The 10,085-nt window shown below is 46.0% G+C and overlaps 2 long non-coding RNA genes across 2 annotated transcripts; both read left to right on the top strand.

Moving 5' to 3' along the window:
- The first annotated feature begins 2,526 nt into the window (after window positions 1-2,526).
- LOC136933802 (uncharacterized) lies at window positions 2,527-3,328 on the top strand. Its single transcript, XR_010874840.1, has 3 exons — window positions 2,527-2,663; window positions 2,827-2,886; window positions 2,967-3,328. It is a non-coding gene; the product is annotated as an uncharacterized lncRNA (long non-coding RNA).
- Window positions 3,329-8,784: 5,456 nt separating this feature from the next.
- Window positions 8,785-9,845, top strand: LOC136933774 (uncharacterized). The gene is made up of 3 exons (XR_010874837.1): window positions 8,785-9,180; window positions 9,344-9,403; window positions 9,484-9,845. It is a non-coding gene; the product is annotated as an uncharacterized lncRNA (long non-coding RNA).
- Window positions 9,846-10,085: the final 240 nt, after the last annotated feature.

The following is a 10,085-nucleotide window of genomic DNA, read 5'->3' as shown; positions in this document are numbered from 1 at the left end:
AAAATAACATGCCACTCCATAGCTTACACTGATGTCACAACCATGCCAGTGGGAGGTGACAAAGAGTCAGACAAGTTGTGGGAATGAGGGCGTCAAAATTATTTATTAAACTAAAGGAACTTAAAAAGCAATGTTTATTGTGGTAATTAAGGGAATCAGTACTGTATGGAGTGGATTTGTGAATGTTTGCATGTGTAGGGTGGTGTAAGGTCTGAACCAAGATCAAGGGTTGCCACAAACAATGATCAATGTTGTGATGAAGGAGAGAGATCTCCTGGAGAGGTCCAGCTTATATAGGTGCAGCACAGATGTTCCCCATCAGTGATCATGGCTCCTCTCCCTGCCTGCCATCCTGCAACTGAAACAAACACACAGAAACAGCAGACAGGGAGAGGAGACCGTAACACGGATACATGTTGATGCTGATGACTGTTAACATAGAGCATTTGCATATCATAGAGCAGCATTATATCCTTACTCTCTGTCCATCTGGTTACTGACATCATCATGTTATTCATCATCATTGATTAACAACACACACTGATAGTTTACTGATGTGTTCTGTTGCGATGATGTTTTAACTTTTTATTCTCTATCCTTCAACACAGCTCAACATGAAGGTGAGTAATTTTCCTTGTTTCATGTCATATGACATCATGTTTGTTTTAGACTTCAAAGATGACACTGCTAATGTTTTCTTTTATATTTCATGGTGCCATTGTTTAAATATCCCCCAAACACGTAGTTTTAGTTAGTCAAGGTTCAGAGTTCTCAGTTGAAAAGGTAAAGACTGTGTTCTTCACAAGGAGGAAGGTAGGGGAGGAGGTCTGCATGATGTTGTATGGGAATGGTTTGGAAAACGAGTAGACATTCAGGTTCCTGGAGTCTAAGTGGTTGTCACGTGCAAGAAGGTGATCAGTGATGTGTGTTTCCAGGAAGGTGTGGACAGAGGACCCACCAGGGCCTCCATGAAGATGTATGTGGTTCTGGTTAGAGCAGTAATATATTATGGGTGCAGCAGCTATGTTGCAGCAGCTCTGCTCTGACCAAACTAGTGCAAGCCCAGGTCCTAACACTGTGCAGTGGGGCAGTATGAGGACAGGGTGGGAGCTGACTTGGCTGAGATGTTCTGTAGTCGGGTGCTTTCTGTGTACAATGGATGGCAACAAATATTCAAAGCTGGGTCAAAGGATCCACAGTCTGGTTGAACAGGGCAGCTTTTGTTGTACCTGATAAGGAGGTCCTGGTCTGAAAGTGCTTCTAAGATCACCTGGCTGTATTTACAGTGGAGCTGTTGGTGATTTGACTGGCCTTACAGTGGATGGAGGAGGTTGGAGTGGTTATAAGCTCAGACTCTAGTGCAGTTCTGATGAGTGTACAGTCCTTCACATCCCACAGTAGACAGGACCTGCTGGATGAGGTGCTCCGAGGTCACAATGGTGTGAGGAGGATGGGGGTGTGGGTAAAACTGATGTGGGTTCCAGAGTGCAGACAGTCTGACTAAGCAGGCCCTCAGGGAGGAGGGGGGTGAGGTGATGGTGTCTATCAGTAAGGCAGAGGCTGAGGCCCTGATATGGACAGAGGGAAAGGGAGAGGTTAAAGGTGAGTCTGAGGGCTCAGGGCATTAGAAGACTGACAGTGGAGGCCTTGTTGTGGGATTGTACAAGCAGAGAGAGATCTTCACTGGTCCTTTTCTAAGAGAAACCAGACCAATAGGGAGGATTTAGAGGTCTGTCTCTGGACCACACTCCAGTACAGTAGGTGGTGCTAGTAGACCTACAACAAAAATCTGCTTAAAACTTAAGAAGAATATGTTGTTCAAACTACAACATGTCTGAAATAATGCACTTCACTGCCTTACCTGTGAAACAGAAGAAACATTCTTGTTGTAAAACATCAACACAGGATAAACTGTCAGGAATATACATTCAATACATGTTTGTTGTATTTAGTTTAGAAATGGAACATTAAATCATTTATAATTCATACAATGATTTTTTAATAAAAGTATTTCAACACAATTTGCTGTGCTGCTGGTATTAGAAGTTGAAATGTATATTTTCCAAGTAACTTGACAGAGATTGTATAACTGCACTGTAATATATCTAACATGTCAGTTCTCCATCATTCATTCAGCTGAACAGTATTTACAAAGTGAGAGCCCAGAGGACAAGAGGAGAAGAGAGGAATCTGCTTGTTTTCTTGGTGAGTATAAAAGTCAAATACTACAGATAAAATAAAACAACTGATTTCCATTTCTACAGTGAAGGTACATTCTCAAGTCTATTTACGTTCTTACAGTAATATATATTATATTTAAATAATTGATTGAAACATTTCCAACACAGAGGCCGTTTTTGTAAACTGTCTGTTCATTGTGTCAGGCAGCCAAACTTATTGCTGCATTTAAAATACCTGCAAATGACCAGCCTGCTGTCTCAGTAATGTCTAATACTATTGGTCTATTAGTCTAACACCAGACTGTTATTATTCACTTCCAGAGATACATGTGACAGGTGGGAGGGGGATAAACCAGGGAGCCATTTGGTTCACCTGGTTCTGTCACATGACCACCGTAATTTCAATTAAATGCAGGTAGATGGCATACCACAGTTAGTGTTGTTTTTAATCAGAGCTGGCCGGCGGTGATAAATTGGAAGCGGGTAAGGACAAGCGTCACCACGTAACCCATGTTTACAAATGTTTGTGTTTTAATTGAGATTTTAAGACGGTAAATGTGAGGTGAATTAAACAGAGTAAATTGTGGGAGTAAATGAGTAATGTTTATACTGCTTTGTATTGATTATGCATTTATTGTTGTTGTAGTGTCCTGTGCTAGAAACGCATGGTTCCCATCTGAAATCTGACCTCAGCACAGACGTAAAGGTATTAATTGACCAGTGTAATATTATGTAAAATCAGTGTTTTGATACACAAGTGACTAAAATAATGTCTGCTATTTTCAGGGATCATTAGTAGCCACTGTTTTTCCCACCGTAGAATTTCACTAACACAAATTAGTTAAAACATTCGCTGTTCCCCAGCCTAATAGCCTATTACAGGACAGCAGTTCAGGGCTTGCAGTTTGCCGTTGAGTGCCTTTGTTATGTAAACCACCTCCAAGTTTTGTGTGTCATTTATTTTGTTTGACGGGCGTTATTCTGTCCTTTCGTTTCTTTGCAGTGAGAGTGCCCCCCCCTTGTGTTTGGATTGATTTAATTATATTAGTTTGATTTGACTTTATGTAACAGGCAACGTAATAAGATCGCAGCCTTGGTGCAGCTTGTTGTGCTAGCGGCTCGAGGGAACACCAACTGTACCGTAAATAAAGTGCATTATTTTTGTACGCCGCCTCCTCCCCTTTTCATTTAATTGAACACACCTTCGTGATAACTACTGTTCTAGCTTACCGCTGGCTCTTGGTGAAGAGCCAGTAGGGTGTAGGTTACATTTGGCGCTGCGAGTAGGGTTGGAGGTGGTGTGAAATTTTGCCTGGCTACTTGTGTATATTTTGTTGTTTGTTAGATACATATATGTATTTTCTTTGTGGAGGTGGTTATTTTAAAAGGCATTAGATTGGTGGGGAAAACAGTGGTTACCACGAGGAAGATTCATCACACTTCGCTCTCAAGGTTGGCTTCTCATCATCAACATGTCTGATACCTTGGAGGAACAGGTTAGGGCTTTGACAGAGCTGGTTAAACAGCTTCAAGCTGATAACCAGCAACTTAGAGGACAGGCAGGTCCTTCAAATATATCAGACTCTGACCAGGATTCTCTCAACAATCCTACTAGGCGAACCTCTGTTGAGCGTCTGTTATGTCTACCTAGAGAAAGAAAATGTTCAAGGTTTTCTGGTAAAATGTCTGTTGACAATATGTCTGTAGAAGACTGGATTGAGGAGGCAAAGCGGTCATTGGCGGTCCGCCCTATGCCTGGATTTGAGCAGGCTTTGTTTCTGTATGATTTATTGGATGGAGAGGCTAAGCGGGAGATTAAGTTTAGTCCAGCAGCTGATCGCAATGACCCACAGAGAATTTTTGCCGTTTTGAAAAATAACTTTCGTTGCTCCAAATCTCTTAATGCTTTACACCGCCAGTTTTATCACCGCCGGCAGTTTGAAAGTGAATCTGTGAGGGAATATTCCCATGTTTTAATGGAGTTAATGGAACAGATTAAGGAGAGGGATGATGATTTAGAGCATTCGGATCGCGTCCTCCGTGACCAGTTTGTCGAAGGTCTCCGTAATGATAAACTGCAGGGTGACTTGCTGGATAAAATCTCAGCTAACCAGCGGTTACTTTTTAGGGATATACGAAATGAAGCCCTCGATTGGCTTAATAGGCGTACACAAACCACCCCCCGAGCCCGTGCATATTCCTGCAATTCCTATGAGGCAGACACTAATGCCGTTACAGCCAGTCCCTCCTCTGAGTTTACAGAACTGAAGGAGTGCCTTCGCAAACAACAGTCTCAGCTTGATGTAATTTTAGCCCAACTAGGACAGTCACGCAGTCTTACCAGTTCCACTCACAGACCGGCAGCAGCTCAGCCTAGGCCCTACAAGTTCCAGGCAGATGGGAAGCCCATATGCTTACGTTGTAACCAAGCTGGCCATATAGCTAGAATGTGCAGGGTTTTCATTCCAGGAGGTCAGGGGGTAGCAACACGGAGTGACTACCCTGGCGGGGTGCAGACTACGGTAACCACCAACAGTGTGATGCAGCCGGAAAACTAGCACCCTCTGGTGTTGGGAGCTTGACACCGGGGGGGGGTTTGATGGGCTCAAAACAGAAGACTTCATCTACTAACACCCGTCTTATCGGAAGTTGTCCAGTCATTGACATTCGTCTTGGGGGTGTACTTACACGCTGCCTCCTCGATACTGGCTCCATGGTAACAACGGTGACTGAGAGTTTTTTTCGGCAGCATGTACAACCTCAGACCACTGAAGCGATGCAGCCATGTGATTGGCTACAGCTTAAAGCAGCTAATGGGATGGCCATTCCCTACCTGGGTTATCTTGAGCTTGACTTAGAGGTGCTGGGCAAAGCCCTCCCAAAAATAGGAGTGTTGGTGGTTAGAGATGCATTGGACCCCACCACGCGGCAACAGAAGATGGCTGTGCCAGGCTTGCTGGGAATGAACGCTATTAGTCCCTGCTACCAAGAACTGTTCAAGGAACATGGGCAGGATCTCTTCCATTGCCCGCCAGTACAGGCCGCGGAGAATGGATGGAAACAAGCGTTATCCGAATGTCAAAGCTTGGAGCGCATCTCTGGCTCTGGGTGCATTGGGAAGGCAGTAGTACAGCCAGGTCCCACTCTTCGTATACCGGCTGGGTGCCTTAAGTTTGTGCAGGCCACTTGCTCGCTTGTCCCAGGCTCTATTGTGTCATGCTTCCTCGAGCCCCTACCCTATGGAGAAGGGCAGTTGCCTGTGCATCTCCTTATCTCGTCTGCCTTATTGCCCATTACTCAGGGCAAAGTGAATGTACCAGTGGTTAACGTAGGGATAGAAGACCAGTGGCTCCAACCCCGCAGTATACTGGGAACCCTTCACATAGTAGACTCCACCTCTGGTGATGGTACAGGTAACGAGCAGGTAGCTCTTGTTCAAGCAGCAGGGGCTAGCACCATAGCCCCGGTAGATTTCGGGGGGGTACCTTGGCCAAACCTTTCATGTTCACAACAGCAGGAAGCTAGGGCCCTTCTAGAGCAGTACCGAAGGGTATTCAGTGAACACGACGGGGACTTGGGTTGTACAGCACTAGTCCAACATGAGATACACTTAGTGGAAACGACCCCAGTACGGCAACGTTACCGGCGTCTGCCTCCATCTCAGTTTGCACAAGTCAAGGCTCATGTACATGAACTGGTAGGGAAGGGGATAGTTCAACCTAGTTGTAGTCCATACGCTTCACCTATCGTAGTGGTCCAAAAGAAAGATGGTACAATCCGCCTTTGTGTGGACTATAGACAACTTAATGCCAAAACAAGAAAGGACGCATACCCTCTTCCAAGAATAGAGGAATCCTTGGATGCACTAACGGGGGCCACACTGTTTTCGACTCTAGACCTGGCCTCTGGATACCATCAAGTTCCCATGGCTGAAAAGGATAAAGATAAGACTGCCTTCTGTACACCCTTTGGGTTATTTGAATTTAATCGCATGCCCTTTGGCCTATGTAATGCCCCGAGTACATTCCAGCGCCTGATGGAAAGAATCTTTGGCGACCAAAGTTTCCACTCATTGTTGTTGTACTTGGATGATATCGTGATTTTTTCATCCTCGTTTCAACAGCATTTACAACGATTACAAGTGGTATTGGGTAGACTCAAGGAACACAACTTAAAACTTAAATTGAGCAAATGCCATTTTTTCCAAGAGGAAGTACAATATTTAGGACATGTAATATCAGCTCGTGGAGTGGCAACTGACCCAGATAAGATCCGGACTGTCCTGCAGTGGAAACGCCCTTCCACCCTGACTGACCTGCGTTCATTTTTGGGGTTTGCCTCTTATTACCGCAGGTTCGTGGCAGGCTTTGCCAGGCATGCAGGGCCTTTACACAAGCTCGTTGCAGCAGTCCAAGGGAAAGGAAAGAAAAGGGGTGGATCTAACACTATGCTGGGGAATCTCTGGAATGACCACTGTGAACAAGCATTCGAAACACTGAAACAGAAACTTGTAAGTGCCCCAGTTCTCAAGTATGCAGACTTCTCAAAGCCATTTATCCTTGAGATTGATGCCAGTCACCAGGGCCTGGGTGGGGTCCTGTCTCAGGAAGTGGACGGAAAGAGACGTCCCATTGCCTTTGCCAGTAGAACCTTGCGACCATCTGAAAGAAACATGTCGAACTACAGTTCGATGAAGCTAGAGTTTCTGGCATTGAAATGGGCGGTGACGGAGAGGTTCAGGGAATATTTGCTCGGGGCCAAATTTATTGTCTATACAGACAACAATCCCTTAAGCCACCTGCAGACTGCCAAGTTAGCTGCAGTTGAACAGAGGTGGGCCTCCCAGTTGGCAAGTTTTGACTTTCAGCTGAAATATCGCCCTGGTACAGCAAACCAGAATGCCGACGCCCTGTCACGTCAAAATCGTGATTTGTCTCCACAGCTTGTCACAGCAGTCGTCTCTGGCATCACGGTCCCAATGGAGTTGAGGGTGCCCGAGGTACTAACGGAACACCCGGCACGACAAGCAGTGATCGCCACCATCGATGCAGCTCCCATCCGCTTGCCAGCAGACCTACGAGCACTCCAGGCAAAAGACGTAGTGATTGGGGCCTTTTTGGCGTATTGGAGGAGGGCCCGGCCGCCAAATAGACAGGAGAGACCACAGGAAGCCACGATGGTACTGGAGCTAGCTCGTCAGTGGCGCAGAATCCGAGAGCAGGATGGCATCTTGTATCGTGAGATTCAACGACCCCCAGCGCGGAACCTTAAACTACAGCTACTACTACCAAAAGTTCTGCTCAAGGAGGTATTAACCAGCTTGCATGACAATCATGGCCACCAAGGGGTGGAAAGAACTACTGAACTAGTCCGTCAGAGGTGTTACTGGCCTAGGATGCGTCGGGACATTGAGCAGTGGTGCAAAGAATGTGAGCGGTGTTCCCTAGCCAAGGGAGTGGTTCCTACTGCACGCACCTATGCAGGCCACCTGTTGGCCACCAAACCACTGGAAGTTGTCGCTATTGACTTCTCAACCATGGAAAAAGCAAGTAATGGCTATGAAAATGTTCTAATTGTTACAGATGTGTTTTCCAAATTCACCCAAGCTTATCCAACTGCTAATCAGCAGGCAGAGACTGTGGCCAAGGTCCTTACGGAAAAGTGGTTCTACTCCTTTGGGGTGCCAAAAAGAATCCACTCAGACCAAGGCCGGTCCTTTGAGGGAGAATTGCTGAAGCGTTTGTGCAAGTTGTATGGGATCAACAAAAGCAGAACCACTCCCTATCATCCGCAGGGAAACGGGCAATGTGAACGTTTTAATCGCACACTCCATGACCTTTTGCGGACCCTGCCTCCTGAGAAGAAGAAAAGGTGGCCCCAAGCCCTCCCACACTTGCTGTTTGCATACAACACATCTGTGCATCAGTCCACGGGTCATTCCCCATACGAACTCATGTTTGGGCAGAAGCCCCAACTTCCGGTGGATTTCTTGCTGGGGCTGGGAGCAGCAGATCCAGATGATACACCCCCAGCCGATTGGGTCACTACCCACCAAGAACACCTTGCTGAAATTTACGCTGACGCCAAGAGCCGTCTGGAGGCAGCAGCGGCCACTAGAGAACGTTACAGTCACCCCCCACCCCTTCTCCCAGTGAATACCAGGGTGTATCGTAGAAGCCATCCACTCGGCCGGCACAAAATCCAAGATTCTTGGGACCCAAGAATATACCGAGTGGTGAAATGCCGGGACGACAAGGGTCTTGTGTACCATCTTACACCTGAAGATGGGTTGGGTCCAGACATGAATGTCCACCGCTCCGAGTTGCAAGCTCTGCCAAGCCAGGATAAACCACCGGTGGATGCTCCTTGGGACATGCTATGTGGCACACCAGAAAATGAGAGACAAAAAATTAATGAAGAGGATGAGGATGAGGTGTGGTTTCAAGCTCTACCTAATCTGCCAGATGCAAGGCCAGGCTGCGAAGTTGGACAAGATGGGACAGTGACTGGACCACAACTGGACAACAACTGCCCGCCACAAGTTGACCAGGCAACCCCAATGACAACAGTAGTTGGCACAGGTAGCTCCTCTCCAGAGGTGGAGTCAGACGCACCCCAAGAAATGATGCCGTTGGGAGAAGACCCAGTGAGACGCCCAAGACGGGCACGAGCAGGCCAACACTCCAACCCCTTCCGGTTGCCACAGTCAGTTACCCAACACCTAGAAGCCCAACAAAACGCCATTCGGTCAGTAAACCTTACCCCCAGCTACTATTTTAGGCCATGGCATTAGAAAGAATAGATCAACGGCACCGGGACGGTGACCTTTTAAAGTGGGGGAAATATGTGACAGGTGGGAGGGGGATAAACCAGGGAGCCATTTGGTTCACCTGGTTCTGTCACATGACCACCGTAATTTCAATTAAATGCAGGTAGATGGCATACCACAGTTAGTGTTGTTTTTAATCAGAGCTGGCCGGCGGTGATAAATTGGAAGCGGGTAAGGACAAGCGTCACCACGTAACCCATGTTTACAAATGTTTGTGTTTTAATTGAGATTTTAAGACGGTAAATGTGAGGTGAATTAAACAGAGTAAATTGTGGGAGTAAATGAGTAATGTTTATACTGCTTTGTATTGATTATGCATTTATTGTTGTTGTAGTGTCCTGTGCTAGAAACGCATGGTTCCCATCTGAAATCTGACCTCAGCACAGACGTAAAGGTATTAATTGACCAGAGTAATATTATGTAAAATCAGTGTTTTGATACACAAGTGACTAAAATAATGTCTGCTATTTTCAGGGATCATTAGTAGCCACTGTTTTTCCCACCGTAGAATTTCACTAACACAAATTAGTTAAAACATTCGCTGTTCCCCAGCCTAATAGCCTATTACAGGACAGCAGTTCAGGGCTTGCAGTTTGCCGTTGAGTGCCTTTGTTATGTAAACCACCTCCAAGTTTTGTGTGTCATTTATTTTGTTTGACGGGCGTTATTCTGTCCTTTCGTTTCTTTGCAGTGAGAGTGCCCCCCCCTTGTGTTTGGATTGATTTAATTATATTAGTTTGATTTGACTTTATGTAACAGGCAACGTAATAAGATCGCAGCCTTGGTGCAGCTTGTTGTGCTAGCGGCTCGAGGGAACACCAACTGTACCGTAAATAAAGTGCATTATTTTTGTACGCCGCCTCCTCCCCTTTTCATTTAATTGAACACACCTTCGTGATAACTACTGTTCTAGCTTACCGCTGGCTCTTGGTGAAGAGCCAGTAGGGTGTAGGTTACATACAGATAGACAAGAGACTACTAGAAGAAAGAAATCGACGACTGGAGAGACTAGAGAGTGAAGGTAAAGAGAGAGAGAAGAGTCTGGAAGAGAATGAAAAACAACTAAAAAAGAAAGA

Source organism: Osmerus mordax, chromosome 25, assembly GCF_038355195.1.
Source record: "Osmerus mordax isolate fOsmMor3 chromosome 25, fOsmMor3.pri, whole genome shotgun sequence".
In the NCBI taxonomy this organism is placed as follows: Eukaryota; Metazoa; Chordata; class Actinopteri; order Osmeriformes; family Osmeridae; genus Osmerus; species Osmerus mordax.
The sequence above is the reverse complement of the archived record's forward strand: the minus strand, read 5'-3'. Positions and strand labels throughout refer to the sequence as shown.